The following is a 13,983-nucleotide window of genomic DNA, read 5'->3' as shown; positions in this document are numbered from 1 at the left end:
AAGCCAAGTTATGCAGAGGATAGGGATCTAAGATTCTGTGCTTTTCAATCTACTATAGCTAAACTTATGCTTACTCTATGATCCAACAATTCCATCCCTAGGTATATACCCAAGAGAAATTAAAGCATATGTGTATATAGACTTGTACGTGAATGTTAATAGCAGCTCTTTCTGTAATTGCCCCAAATCAGATACAACCTTAATATGCATAAATAAATGAGTAGATAAACAAACTGTAGTACAATGAGATTCTACTTAACAATGAAATGAATAAATCCCAAAATAATAATGCCGAGTGAAAGAAACCAAACCAAAAAGATAGGAGCATATACTGTATTATTCCATTTATATAACATTCTAGGAAAGGCAAACTGATGTATATTTACAATAATCAGATCTGTGGTTACTTCTGGAGGTGGGGATGAACTGGGAAGAGGCCCAAGGGAGCCTTATGAGGTGAAGGAAATGTTGTATATCTTGGTCCTACATGGGTGGATACATATGTAAAGCTCACTGAACCATACATTTAAGATTTGTGCCCTTTACTGTGTGAATGTTATACCTCAATAAAAAGGTTAAAAGAAGATGCAACGGCTTTTGTCAGTCCATTTCCTCCTCCTTTGACCTTTTCTTCTCTTTCTCCTTCTCTCCATCCCTCTATTTCTTGTGTCTTTTTGGGAGAGAGTTGATGGCGCAACTAGGCACTGATGCCAATTCTACCCATAATCCTGCCTATCAAATGTTCACATCCCCATCAAATGGAAAATAGAGAGGACAGTTTATTCAGGGAGCAGGATTTAAAAAGTCTAGGGTTAAAGGATGGCTTCTGGGAATGAACATTTCTTCCTCTTCCCTTGCACTTGGGTTAGAGATGTATCCTTGGGCCCTCCCTTCCGTTGTGGTCTTTCCCTAACAGCTAATGTCTTTGGAGTCAGGGAGATTTGCCTTGGAATCCCTGCTGCACCACCTATTAACTGACTCGGGGGGAATGACTTAAGTTCTGTGGTTCTCAGTTGTTTTTTTTTTTTTTTTTCCATTCAGAACATGGGTGTAATAATCCCTACTCTCTGAGCTTGTTTTAAGAATTCCATTATGGTAACTACACTTATGGTGGTGAGCACTGTGTAATGTATAGAATTGTCAAATCACCATGTGGTACATGTGAAACCAATATAACGTTGTATGTCAATTATATTTCAATGAAAAAAGTGCAGTGAGATAATACAGGTAAAGCACTTTGCCTGCCACAGAGAAACCTCTTGATTTGGGAAGGCTCTCTGATTTCCCTATATGCGTGTGAGCTTGTGCGCTTTGAATTTATGGTGACATCTGGCTCTGCTCTGTTGGGACATTAAACGACCTCTCTTGTTGTTACTACTACAACAACTAAGAGGAAGACTTATACTTGTAGTATGATTCTTAACCCTGTCCTTGGCCTCAACAGCCTCTTTCTTACTAAAGAACAATGGAGAGGGCTTTTTCAGTGGCTTCCACAACATTCCTGGATGGCTGATTCGAGAAAGCTAGTTGTTGCTATCCTGTTACATAAGTGAAGACAAGAGAGACATCTTGACTTCGCCAAGATCCTATATAGTTAGTGCTAGGTCTAGCACGGACAAGTGCTCTGTATCTCCCCTTGTTGGGGACATGATAAAACATGGCAGACACCAAAGTAAACAAAAATAGAGCTAGAATTTTTCTCTCTACCCCAGAGAGACTCCACCAACTCATTCCTACCACATGACCATGAAAGTCAACCATAACACACATACCTACTTATTTCCCTCCTTACTGACGCATTTTAGAGAGCTTTGTATGCTATTAATGCTATTGAGTTGATCTCCACGTTGTCTCTTTTAGGGAAAGTTTGGTGGGAAAAGAATGGATGTTTGTTGAATGACTGCTCTGTGTCAAGCATGGAGCTAGTTGTTTTATAGGAGGTCTAAACAATCCTGTGAGATAAGTACCATTATTGGATCTTGGAGATGAGGAAACTTGATTTTGGAAAAGAGAATTCATTTCTAGACAGTCACTCAGCTAATATGCAGCAGAAGCAGTAATCCTTATCCCCATCCGTTGATTTGATTTCTTTTTGCTTTATATTTGAATAAAGAGCATGTGACAGATAGACCACCAGCTTTTCTCTGTGTCAGCCCTATTGCAGTCACCATCAGTCAAGATGTCTGCCTGAAGCCAAAACCATTCAGCTTAACCATAGAAACAAATCAAACACTGATGGCCCATAATTTCCAGTCAAAGCTTTGGCCAAACATTCATCTATGTATTCATCCCTTTATTTATTCCTTCAACAAATATTTATTGAGCAGTGACATATACTAGGCCTCCTGTGAGTGTGACTGTTAATCCCGGTGTGGAATCATCTCTCTTCCACAAAGGAAGCATGGCCCTTATAGGGACCTGTGTTAGCAGCGAGCAGCTTTGGGTTTAGGGTAAGTGGGAATAGAGTCTCAGAAAGAAGAAAAGAAATATTTACTGAGCATGGATTGTGTCAGATCTACGGGATTCTGGGAAACTTATTAACCCCAAGGGGATTCCTGGTTCACAGCTTCACGCAGCGGCATTTTGGATGGCTTCCATGGAGGTGGGGTTCTGAGGCCAAGATGCTCCCCTTTCAGGTCCCCCCTCCCACTTCCTGTACTCCTGGGTCTCAGATGGTCATGCTTGTCTATGTATCCAAAACCTACTTTTTAGTATCTGTGTATTTCCTCCCATGCTGTAAGGATATCTTATTCACTTGAAATGGTCAGGTTTGTAACTGGAAGTCCTCCCTAATTTAGAGGGGCTGTCAGGATATACAGTGTATCTGGGAGAAAGAATGAGTTGGTTCTCCCTCCCCTGGATAAGGCGATGAGTATAGAAATCTATCACTATGACCAAGGTTTAGATTAAAGATGAACTGTGCCTTGCACAGAAGTGTCCCTTAATACGTGTTTTCTATATTTAGTCTTAAGCATAGTTTTATGGCTCTGTTATACTCTGTACTTCCTTCTCAGAAGTACACAATGTTTCCTAAACCACTGATAAGAAGTTAAGGAAATGGGGCGCCTGGGTGGCTTAGTCGGTTAAGCGTCTGCCTTTAGCTCCGGTCATGATCCCAGGGGATCACGCCCAGTGGGGAGACTGCTTCTCCCTCTCCCTCTGCTGCTCCCCTTCTCGTACTCTCTCTCTCTCTGGCAAATAAATAAATAAATAAATAAAATCTTTAAAAAAAGAAGTCAAGGAATTGCCCCAAGTTTGGTCTCACAAACTTTATGTACTGAAATCCTTAAAGGCAGATACCGTGATTACTTTTTTCCCTAGTTTTGTGAATAGTTATTATTTGTTGATCATGCAGTAGCTATAATGTTCTTTATAGAAATTTATGAAAGTACAGGAATATATATGCCAAAGGAAATTACCGTTGACATTTTGGCATATTGTTTCCAGTTTTTAAAAAAACGAATCTCGAATATATAATCTTCCTTCCCTACCCCAGCTTTACTGAGATAACGTTGTGTAAGTTTAAGGTGTGTTAGTTTAAGGTCTTAATTTAGTATATTTACATATTGCAAATGACCCTTGAGATCACCTCAGAGAGCATTTTACCTGAGAGTCGTCTTAGAAAACACCAAAATGAGGGGAGTGGAACAGAGGGTAGGAAGGGAACTAACATTTTCTGAGTGGCTACTATGTGCCTGACACTGTGCCAAATGTTTCCCCCAGGCTTTCTCATTTAATGCTCTCCATGTTATTGTAAGAGTCCTAATCCTAACTTTATTGAAAATGAAGCTGAGGGCACCTGGGTGGCTCAGTTGGTTAAGCCTCCGATTCTTGATTTTGGCACAGGTCATGGTCTCAGGGTTGTGAGATCAAGCCCTGCATTGGGCTCTGTGCTGGGCGTGGAGCCTGCTTAAGATTCTCTCTCTCTCTGCCCCCCACTTGCTCTCTCTCTCTTTCTCTCTCTGTCTCAAAAAAGAATTAAGCTGAGCCTCACACTGGTCCCTAAAATTGTAAAAGTTCACATAACTGCTAAGAGGCAGAGCCTGCCTGCAAACCCCCAGGTCGCCTGGCTCCAAGCCCATGCTTCCCCCATTCCACCATGATGCTAAGCTTGCTGAAGGGCTCAGTAAACAGGCAACCTACCATTTCTTTCATCTTGGCAAATCCCACCAAACCAGGGGATTCATCGCAGAGTATAACCTGTGAGCTACCTGGCTGAAAGGCCCAGGCTGAAAGTTTGCAGCCACAACAATCATGGCCTAAGGGGGGTCTCCGCTGATGGCTGATGCCAGTGGTTTTCAGAGTGCGCTTCCTGGATCAGCAGCCTGGCCTGGAACTCGTGAGAAATGCAGTCTCGGGTCCCTCCCAGACAGACTGAATCAGAAAGTCTGGGGGTGAGGCCCCCTATCTGTGTTTTAACACGCCCGGCAGGTGCTTCTGATTGCACAGAACCATTGGCTAATGTAGGCATCCCGCTAGTCACCCATTCATTTCTTTCTGCGTTCATTCACCCAACCGTAAAGGAGGTCACTAAACCAGAGACAATCTTATCTGTGAGCAGGGCGCAGCTTCTGTATCTTCCCCTCCCAAACTGGTATGAAAATGCGCTGCAAATTCACTTACAAATCAAGGTTCTTTTTCCTCGGGGAGAATTCCCAAGTTGTCAGCAAAAAGGGAGATTTTTCCAAGATGGGCCTCGAGGGCTGTTGAGAGAACAGATTGCCGCTGATGAAATGAAATTCCACTCACCGCACCTGACACTTAGCTGGGAGGGTCACAGGGGCCATTTCACAACCTGCTCTCGCAGTGACCATACTTCAGCCTTGTGAATGCAGAGCAGTCATGTCGGTGGGGTCACCAGGTGAGCTCGGTCCAGGGCCCCATGCGAAGGGTTAGCCTGTGCTTGGGGCCTGCCTGTGGGAGGCCGCCTCCCGCTGGCAGCGATCTGCAGGGACAGTGCTCAGAACGCACCTCCAGCCAGCTGTCAACCAGCAGCTGCTAAGAGAATGTGAGCCTTCTGGAAAAAGAGATGGGTTGTGAGAGACAGCATCTGAGAATCACTGTGATTTATTCAGTAACTATTCTGGAACCATAAGCCTATAAGGGCCTATGAGGTGTTGGAACAGGTACTACCAGGAATCCTAGTCCCAGTGCTGTCACTGGACTAGCCCTACCTCCCTAATAACAAGACTTTGTTTCTGGGCTGACATCATTGTGTCTGGCTCCATTCTCCCTCAGGATGAATTTCCTTTCGCATCAGACCTCTGTACCCCCGTGCAGCCCAAAATAGTCTTGTGGCAGGCCTCCGCGTCAGTTCTTCAGATGCGCCTTGTCTCAAGCAGTGGACAGAACTTGAATCCTTTCCTGGAGGTTCCTGAGCCTCTACTGGGAATAGACTTTGATTGGGTCAATTTCATCACCAACAGCCACCAACAGCCCCCTGGGTTCCCCCGAAAAATATATGAATCATAAATACCTGCTAGGAGTCTCCTCCGCCCACACAAGTGGACTTGGGCAACTCTTTTCTGCAGTCTTTCAAATCTGCCCAGTTCCAGTAGGTTCCTGAGTATGGGCATATGCGTCAGCCTCTGCAGATGAGATCGCTCCATGCGGCAAGGCAGGTTTCTGACCTCTGCCATGCTGAAAACTTCGTAAATTCAGCAAATGAATGATTCCCTGGATATCAGACTTTCAGCCTGCCCTGGGCCATGCCCCCTCTGTGTAACTTTTTTACTTCTGGGCACATCCCACCTGCCCCACTTGGTCCTGACTACAGGGCCCTGCCTAAAGTTTGTGCAATTCAGGGACGGGAGAAGGCATATGTTCTAAGAATGCACAGGATCTGTTCAAACCTGACCATAAGGCGGGTTTACCTAAGGCACATGAAGGACGGAAGTGAGCCAAGTGAAGCTAAATGGGCAAAACCAGGTTTGTGTCCATGGCAATTGAGAGGGGCAAGAGGAGATCATGGGTGCTGCATAGACGAGGGATATACCATTGTGAAAGCTCACACGCATGTTGGTAGGAGGTGGGGGTGGAGCTGGAGGTGGGGCGCAGCTGCTTCGGTATCCCAGGCTTAATGCTTGGGGGTTATTTGGTTCTGAAATCCAGATATTGGGGCAAGTCAGGGTTACACAGGTGCTAGTGGAGGCCCTGGGTAGTGGAACCATGGCTACTGCAATCCCTTAGACCAAAATCCATTTTAGAATGAAATAAATAGTGCTTAGCAATCAGACAGGTATAGGTCAGCATCCTGCGTCAATCTTTTATTTGATCTGTGACTTTGGCCACGGGACCCTATTTGAGTTGGCTTCCTCACCTGTTACATGGAGGTAGTAATAATATTGCTGTATGATATTGTTACAATTTGTGATTTGCTGCACGTAGCAAGCCGGAACAGTAGCTGTCACTTACCAAGGAAATTCCAAACTCACCTAATAACATTCATCAACTGGCAGTAGATCCATTTGCAAGGCAGCCATCAGTTTTGTGTCAATGGTGGCACACCCCCCGCCCCGGAATTGCCAGGTGCCGGTTCAGATACAGTTTCCTGCATCCTATAAACCTTTGGACTTACACCTGAATTTAGAGAGATAAGAAAGTGACCAGGAAGGAAAGGCAGGCATGACTTTGCAGACAGAAAGAAGAGGATTAAAGCAGGGCAGGAGCAAGGCAGGGACACCTCCAGAGCCCACTGAGACCCAGGATCCCTTACTGAATGGAGGAAGAGATGGCTTGGAGGCCAGCAGGACAGCGAGCAGAGTCCAGCTACACCTGTCTCTGGCCATGCACAGCTGCAATACGTCATCGTGGTCAGCTTTCACTTTACTACAGGAAAGAACCTCTGCTGAGGTTCTAAGCCATCACATCCACAGAAAGCAGCAATGGAGGAATGTTCTGGAGATCACTCCACCTTCCCAAGATTTTAGTATCTGTGCCATTATCAATAAAGGCTGATCAAGCCTTACATGTTTATGATCGGGTTCTATTTCATCCAGCCTAAATCCATGATAATCAGCAAAAAGGGGCTTTCTTCAAGATGAGCCTACTAAGTCTCCCACCCTACAAGAAAAGACCAGAGAGAGCTCTACATCATGGGCATTTTCTGTCATATTCCTTTAAAAAATTTTTTTGAAGACTTTAATTATTTGAGGGTGATAGAGAGCACAGAGGGAGAGGGAGAAACAGACTCCCTGCTGAGCAGAGAGCCTGATGTGGGGCTCGATCCCAGGAGCCTGAGATCACGACCCGAGCTGAAGGCAGACACTTAACCAACTGAGCCACCCAGGCATCCCGTTTTTGTTTTTGTTTTTAAGATTTTGATTTATTTGACAGAGAGAGAGAGTGAGTGAGAGAGAGAGCATGAGCAGGGGGAGAAGGAGAGGCAGAGGGAGAAGCAAACTCTCAGCTGAGCAGGGAGCCCGACTCGGGGCTTGATCCCTGGACCCTAGCATCTTGACCTGAGCTGAAGGCAGACGCTTAACTGACTGAACCACCCAGGCGCCCCTTCTATCATATTCCTGAGAGCCATTTCCCAAAAGGCCTCAGCACAGAGAAACCCCAATCCAGTTGTCAGGATGGGAGGGAGGGTTGTGTCAGGACTCCTGCAGGGAGCCTGGCTCAGAGTTTCCATGGGAGAAAGGTTGGGGACTCCTGAATATGCTGCCCTTTCACTGTGAAGCAGACGGCCTCCAGTGGTCATGGATCAGGGGTACTAAGACCCCACTTCCTTGCCACCTCCTGCATGAGGATGTGTGTGCTCACCCAGAGACTGAGCCCAGGAGTCACCTCCATTCATTCATGACCACGCACTGAGTGGCTGGTGTGTATCAGGCAGGGTGACGATGCTGATGTTAACAAGGAGGTTGCTTTGCCTGACTCTATTAGTTGCCTGAGGCTGCTGTAACAAGTTATCACCAGCTTGGTGGCTTAGAACAGAAGCTTATTCATGCTCACATAATTCTGGAGGCCAGACATTCAACATCGGTTTCACTGAGCCAAAACCAAGGTGTTGGCAGGGCTCTACCTGCTCCAGAGGCTCTAGGGAGGAATCTATTCTTTGCTTCTTCTCAACTTCTGGTGGCTGTTAGCATTGCTTGGCTTGTGGCCAGGTTACTCTAATTTCTATTTCCGTGGTCACATTGTGTTGTCTTCTTCTTCTCCTTCCCCTTCCCCTTCCCCTCCTCCTCCTCCTTCCCCATCTCCTCCTCCTCCTCCTCCTCCTTCTTTTCTTTTTGCAAAAATGTAACTTTATTTCTCTATAACTAAACTCAATATATCTCACAACTACCACCCCACCATCCCAAACCTTTTTAATGAGAGCCGAAAGCTAAATTTGCCAATTCAGGATAACCCAGTTACTTCTGGGTTAGAACTTAGTTTTTTTTAGGATAAGTATGCTGACAAATTCAAGATTCTCTCTGCCCTATTCATAGTCCTGCCTTTTTCCCAGGGAGTAATCTAACCTGAAAGTAGAAGACTCATGGGAGCATCAGGATATATCCTGTATTTGTCCCCCTTCTATTTGGTCTTTGTTTGTTTGTTTTTTTCATTTGTTTGTTTTGTTTTGTTTTTCTTTGTCCTCTTCTTCTGTGTGCAAATCTCCCTCTGCCTTCCTGCCTCTTATAAATTCATTTGTAATGGCATTTAGGGCTTACCCAGATAATCCAGGATAATCTCCCCATGTCAAAATCCTTAATTTAATTACATATGCAAATTCTCATTTTCCAAATAAGGTAACCTGTGCATGTCCTGGGGATTGGGATGTGGACATATCCTTGGGAGCCATTATTAGATTACCTCACTGACCAATGCCTCTTGACTGGATACCTAGAGGTCATTGAGAGGACACTGTCCCAGATGATCTGCTTCTTTCCTTTCCCACATCAAGGGAGCTGTCCTTTCAGTAGAGAGGGCTCATCAAAGAAAGCAACCCATCCATATTCCCAGTATTCTACCTCTATAAAGGCTTCCCAGACTTCCCTTCACCTCTGTCATTCTCTTCCAAGTAACTGTACCCTGTTAAAGACACTCTTTTTGACCAAACTTTGGTCAGACTCCTCCGAGCCTCTTCTGACATAGGCCATGACCTTGGCTTCCTGCCCTTGTCCTGTCTTTAGCAAGATTCCCCCTCACCTTGATGTCTCCTCTTAATAATTTTCTATCCCCTGACCCCTTCACTCTACTCGCTCACTGGCTGTAAATCTCTAGCTGTCTTTGCTGTATTTGGAGTTGAGTTCAATCTCTTCCCCCACCAACTGCAATAGTGTTGAATGAAGTCTTCCTTATTGTTTTAAGAAATACCAGAATAATTTCTCTTTAATAGTTCATAGTTGCCCACATCAGTTTTCCTGAAGCTGGATGTAATCTTATCACTTAGACACTCTCAGAGGCATCCTACTGCCTGTCAACAGAAGGACATACTGCTTGCCCTGGCTGTCACTTCCCTCCATCCCCCATCCCCTAAGGTCTCGGAATAACATTGTTGTCAGAAAGTTGTGAGTAAAATGTAAGTGTTATATATGTACACACCTTTATTTGAGATTAAGTTGAGGAGTTAGGATTCTAGAAAATAAGACATGATGTACAATAACCACAATAAATTAGATCTTGCATAAGTGGAAGGAAACAAAATATAACATTTGTATGTCATGATCACTTGAAATAATATCATTATTCTTGACTTTCTTATACCAAAGTACCCTTATTCCTGCCCCAGACAACAGTATTTTAGCCAAGCTGGATTTTCTGACATTATTTATAGAGTCCTGAGATAGCATTCAGTGACCTCCATGCCATGGATTCAGAGTACATTTCCAGTCCTCTCTTCCCAAGCCCTCTGTGCTCTTGGCAAACTGCACCATTTTCTGTTTCTTGAAGAGATTCCTGCATTTCTCACCCCTCTTTAACATGCTGGCATTCAGTTTTCACAGGGCTTGGCCCTCACACATGATGTCATCATGACATGATGTCATTACATGATCAGGTCAACCCCACAAGGAGCATTGTTATCCTCATTTAATTAATTAATTAATTAATTATTGTAGAGGGGGAGGAACAGGAGGAAAGGGAGATAAAAAATCTTAAGCAGACTCCCATGCCCAGTGTGGAGCCCAACGAAGGGCTCGATCTCACTGAGATCATGACCTGAGCTGAAATGAAAAGTTGGACGCTTAACCGAGCCACCCAGGTGCGCCATTATCCTCATTTTAGAAAAGAAATCAAAGAGGGAGAAAACCAGCCTTATCTTTGGTAAAGAAGCAGGTTTCTGGAGATGAGAGAGGCATGGAGGAAATGAAGTTATTCTGGGTTCAAAAGCAAAATGAATATAAATCTTTAGTATATATTGAAGTCACATAAATGATGTTTATTATTATGAAGTCCCATTAGCAGCAGTGGCAGGAATTTCCCCTTCCCTTCTATCTCTGTTTTTGGATCCCCTGCCTTTACTCTTATCTATTTTGTGGAGGAAGAGTGTTGAGGGAGAAGAGGAGGGGAAGGCCTGGTGAGAAGGGGCCTATAATTGGGCTGGAGCTACCAAGTAGAGGGTAGTTAAAGTAACCCACCTTTCCCCATGCAGAGTTCCTTGCGTGGTGCACAATGGGTGCTCAATACAGGTTTATTTCCAATTGACAGTGGCTTTATTGTTTGTGGATTGTGATGACATGCTTGCATTTTGTTCTAGAAGCTCTCATTGCAGAGTATATCAAGGACACATTGTTTACCAACTGTTACAGCACTATCTTCAAATTTATAGAAGGGTAAGTGAGTTGGATAGGAAAATTTGCTACGTATGATGTTGGCTTTTCCATTTGTTTCCAATTTAGTATTTTTCCATTATATCAGTTTACCCTCCGTTGGTTAGAAAAAACAATTTTATTCTCTGCAGAATATACTGCAAATGTTTTACCTCCTCTTTGAAACTCCTTTTTACTTCTCTAGACACCTTGATTTCTTGTCTCTTGGTTATTTTTAAACAGATTTTCAGTCCTCTTTGGTTGGTCTCTTACAGTGTCCATTGTGTTAATTTTCCCCATTCAATTTTACCCCTAAACAAGTGCTATAGCCGCCACAAAAGCTGATTAATACATTAAGAAGAGTAGATGTGGGGTGCCTGGGTGGCTCAGTTCGTTAAGCATCCGACTCTTGACTTTGGCTCAGGTCACGATCTCAGGGTAGTGGGATCAAGCCCCATGTCTGGCTCTGCGCACTCAGTGGGGAGTCTGCTTGAGATTCTCTCCCTCTCCTTCTGTCCCTACCCCTGCTTGCGCACTCTCCCTCTCTCTCTAAATAAATGAATAAAATCTTAAAAAAAAAAAAGAAGAGCAGATAAGTGATGTCTCTTATGGAAAGAATTGTTAAGCAAAACCATGGGACGCAGAATAGCAACTTCATACATTGCTTTTAGTAATATATGTAAGTCTGCTTTTTTGAGGGGAGCAAATTATTTGAAAAGTGTCTTATTAGTTGTCTATTGTTGCATAACTACTTACCCCCAAATTTAGCAGTTCAAAATAATAAACATTTATTATCTCATGTGTTTCTGAAGGTCAGCTGGGAGTGGCTAAGATGGGTGATTCTGGCTCTGGTTCCCTCATGAGGTTGCAATTAAGATGTAGGACAGAATAAAAAAATCTTTTAAAAAAATTGGGGGGCGCCTGGGTGGATCAGTAGGCTAAGTGTCCAACTCTTGATTTCGACCCAGGTCATGATCTCATGGGTCATGAGATCGAGGTTCGAGTCAGGCTCCTCACTCAGCAGGGAACCTGCTAGAGATTCTCTCACTCTGCCTCTACCCCACTTGCGTTCTCTCTCTCTCTCTCACTCTCTCAAATAAAAATAATCTCTAAGATGTAGACCAGGACTGCATTCATTTGAAGGTCTGACTGGAGTTAAAGGACCCACTTCTATGATACCTCACAGAGCTGTTTGCAAGATGACTCAGTTCCTCACCATGAAAATATCTTCATAGGGCTGGCTGAATGTCCTCATGATATAGCTACTGGTTTCCTCCAGAGTGAATGGTCTGAGAGACATTATGACTTAGTCATACTCTACCACTTATGCCATATTCTTTTAGCTGGAAGCAAGTCATTGTTGAGGTTGTCATGGTTATTTTTTCCTCATAGTAGAAGCAACGACAACAAAACTCTGACACAGTTGCTTGGGGTGTTTATAGAGCAGGGTGGGAGGTGTTGCGGGGCTGTCAGAGAGCAATCCGATGATGAAACAAATGCAAAGTGGAGAAGCTTTAATGGTGGTGGCCCTGGATTGGGAAAGGCTCTCTGGGAGCTGGGCTTCCCACCTGCCAGGTACTCAGTATCTACTCCCTCCTGTCTGTCTGTGCTTGTGCCTGTGTTTTGATAGGTAAAGAATACCAGGCCAAAATATGCTCCCAGAGACATGGGTGAATACAATATGCACCTCTGATAGTAACCTAGAGAATCCAAAAACTGAAAGGGAATCTCACCAATTCATTTGAAAAGAATGTAATGGCTTTTTCTTTCAGCCCTAGTTCAATCAGAACAATTCATTGTACCACAGAGAGATGGTATTGAATGTACATTGATGTACAAATTAGTGGTTATTTTCCTTTTTGCTCTTAGATTTCTAAAAGCTATCCATAGCATGGTTGGGTTTTCTTTTTTATTTTAAGATTTTATTTATTTACTTGAAAGAGAGAGAGAGAGAGAGAGAGAGAGCGGAGCAGGGGGAGGGGCAGAGCAAGAGTGAGAAGCACTCTCCCCACTGAGCAGGGAGCCTGATGCTGGGCACCATCCCAGGACCCAGGGATTGTGACCTGAGCTGAAGGCAGACGCTTAACCTTAACCGACTGAGCCACCCAGGTGCCCCCAGGTTGTTTGTTTTATTCTGAATTAATTTGTTTTCAGAAAGAAGGTAGCAGGGAGGGAGGAAACATATTTAATGAACAATTACCACATGCTGGACACTTTATATAGGTTTTCTCTTTTAATTTTTTTACCACTGCTCTGAAAATAAAATACCATTATTTTCACTATTAACTGATTAAGAAACGGATAATTAGGGGCACCTGGGTGGCTCAGTGGGTTAAGCTTCTGCCTTCAGCTCGGGTCATGATCCTGGGGTCCTGGGATCAAGCCCATGTTGGGCTCTCTGCTCAGTGGGGAACCTGCTTCTCCCTCTCCCTCTGCCTGCCACTTCCACTGCTTGCTCTCTATCTGTCAAATAAGTAAATAAATTTAAAAAAAGGAAATGGATATTTAGAAAAGTTAAATAGTTCTTTTAGGATCACTTAACAAATGTGTGGAAGAAGTAGGACTCAAACCCAGGCTTTGTTTAACTCCCAAGCCTGTAGTGTTTCAAGTGCTTTCTTTTCAGATGGTGAGCTTTCAAGCTTCAGGGTCAGGTTGATTTAAATTGGCTAAGTCGTAGAGTTGGTTTTTTTGATTTAATGACAAAATGAATGTAAATCTCTTCATGTTACATAAATAGTATTTGCTATTATGAAGTGCCATTAGCACTAACACCCTAAACTCCATGACTCTAAGGGCCTAAATACTTGGTTTGAGAAAATTCAATGTTCTGTAGACCAGTGTTTCTTAAACTTAAATGTGTATATGTATCACCTGGGGCATCTGTTTAAAATGCAGATTTGGATCCATTAGATCTAGAACACAGCCTAAGATTCTCCAGTTCTGAGAAACTCTTCGGTGATGCTGATGTTGCTTGATCTCAGATCATACTTTAAGTAACAACACTAAGGAGTAGTCCTCCAAGGACTAGTCGTTGGAATTCCCAGGGGTGCTTCCAGTTGTCCAGGAATTTGTAGTCACAGATCAAGGATGGCTAGCTGAATTAGAACTCTTAAGCTTCTGGCTACAGCTATTTGAGAGTGGTTCTTCTCTGCACCAGAGCTCTGCTTATGATACCATTTCTGCCTCTTGTATATGAGTGGATTTGGAAATATGCTATGCCAAGTATTACTGGATCTGTATGCCATTG

The sequence above is a fragment of the Ursus americanus genome, chromosome X, assembly GCF_024610735.1.
Source record: "Ursus americanus isolate L20-20 chromosome X, mUrsAme1.1.p, whole genome shotgun sequence".
NCBI classification, from domain to species: domain Eukaryota; kingdom Metazoa; phylum Chordata; class Mammalia; order Carnivora; family Ursidae; genus Ursus; species Ursus americanus.
This window is presented reverse-complemented; position numbering follows the sequence as displayed.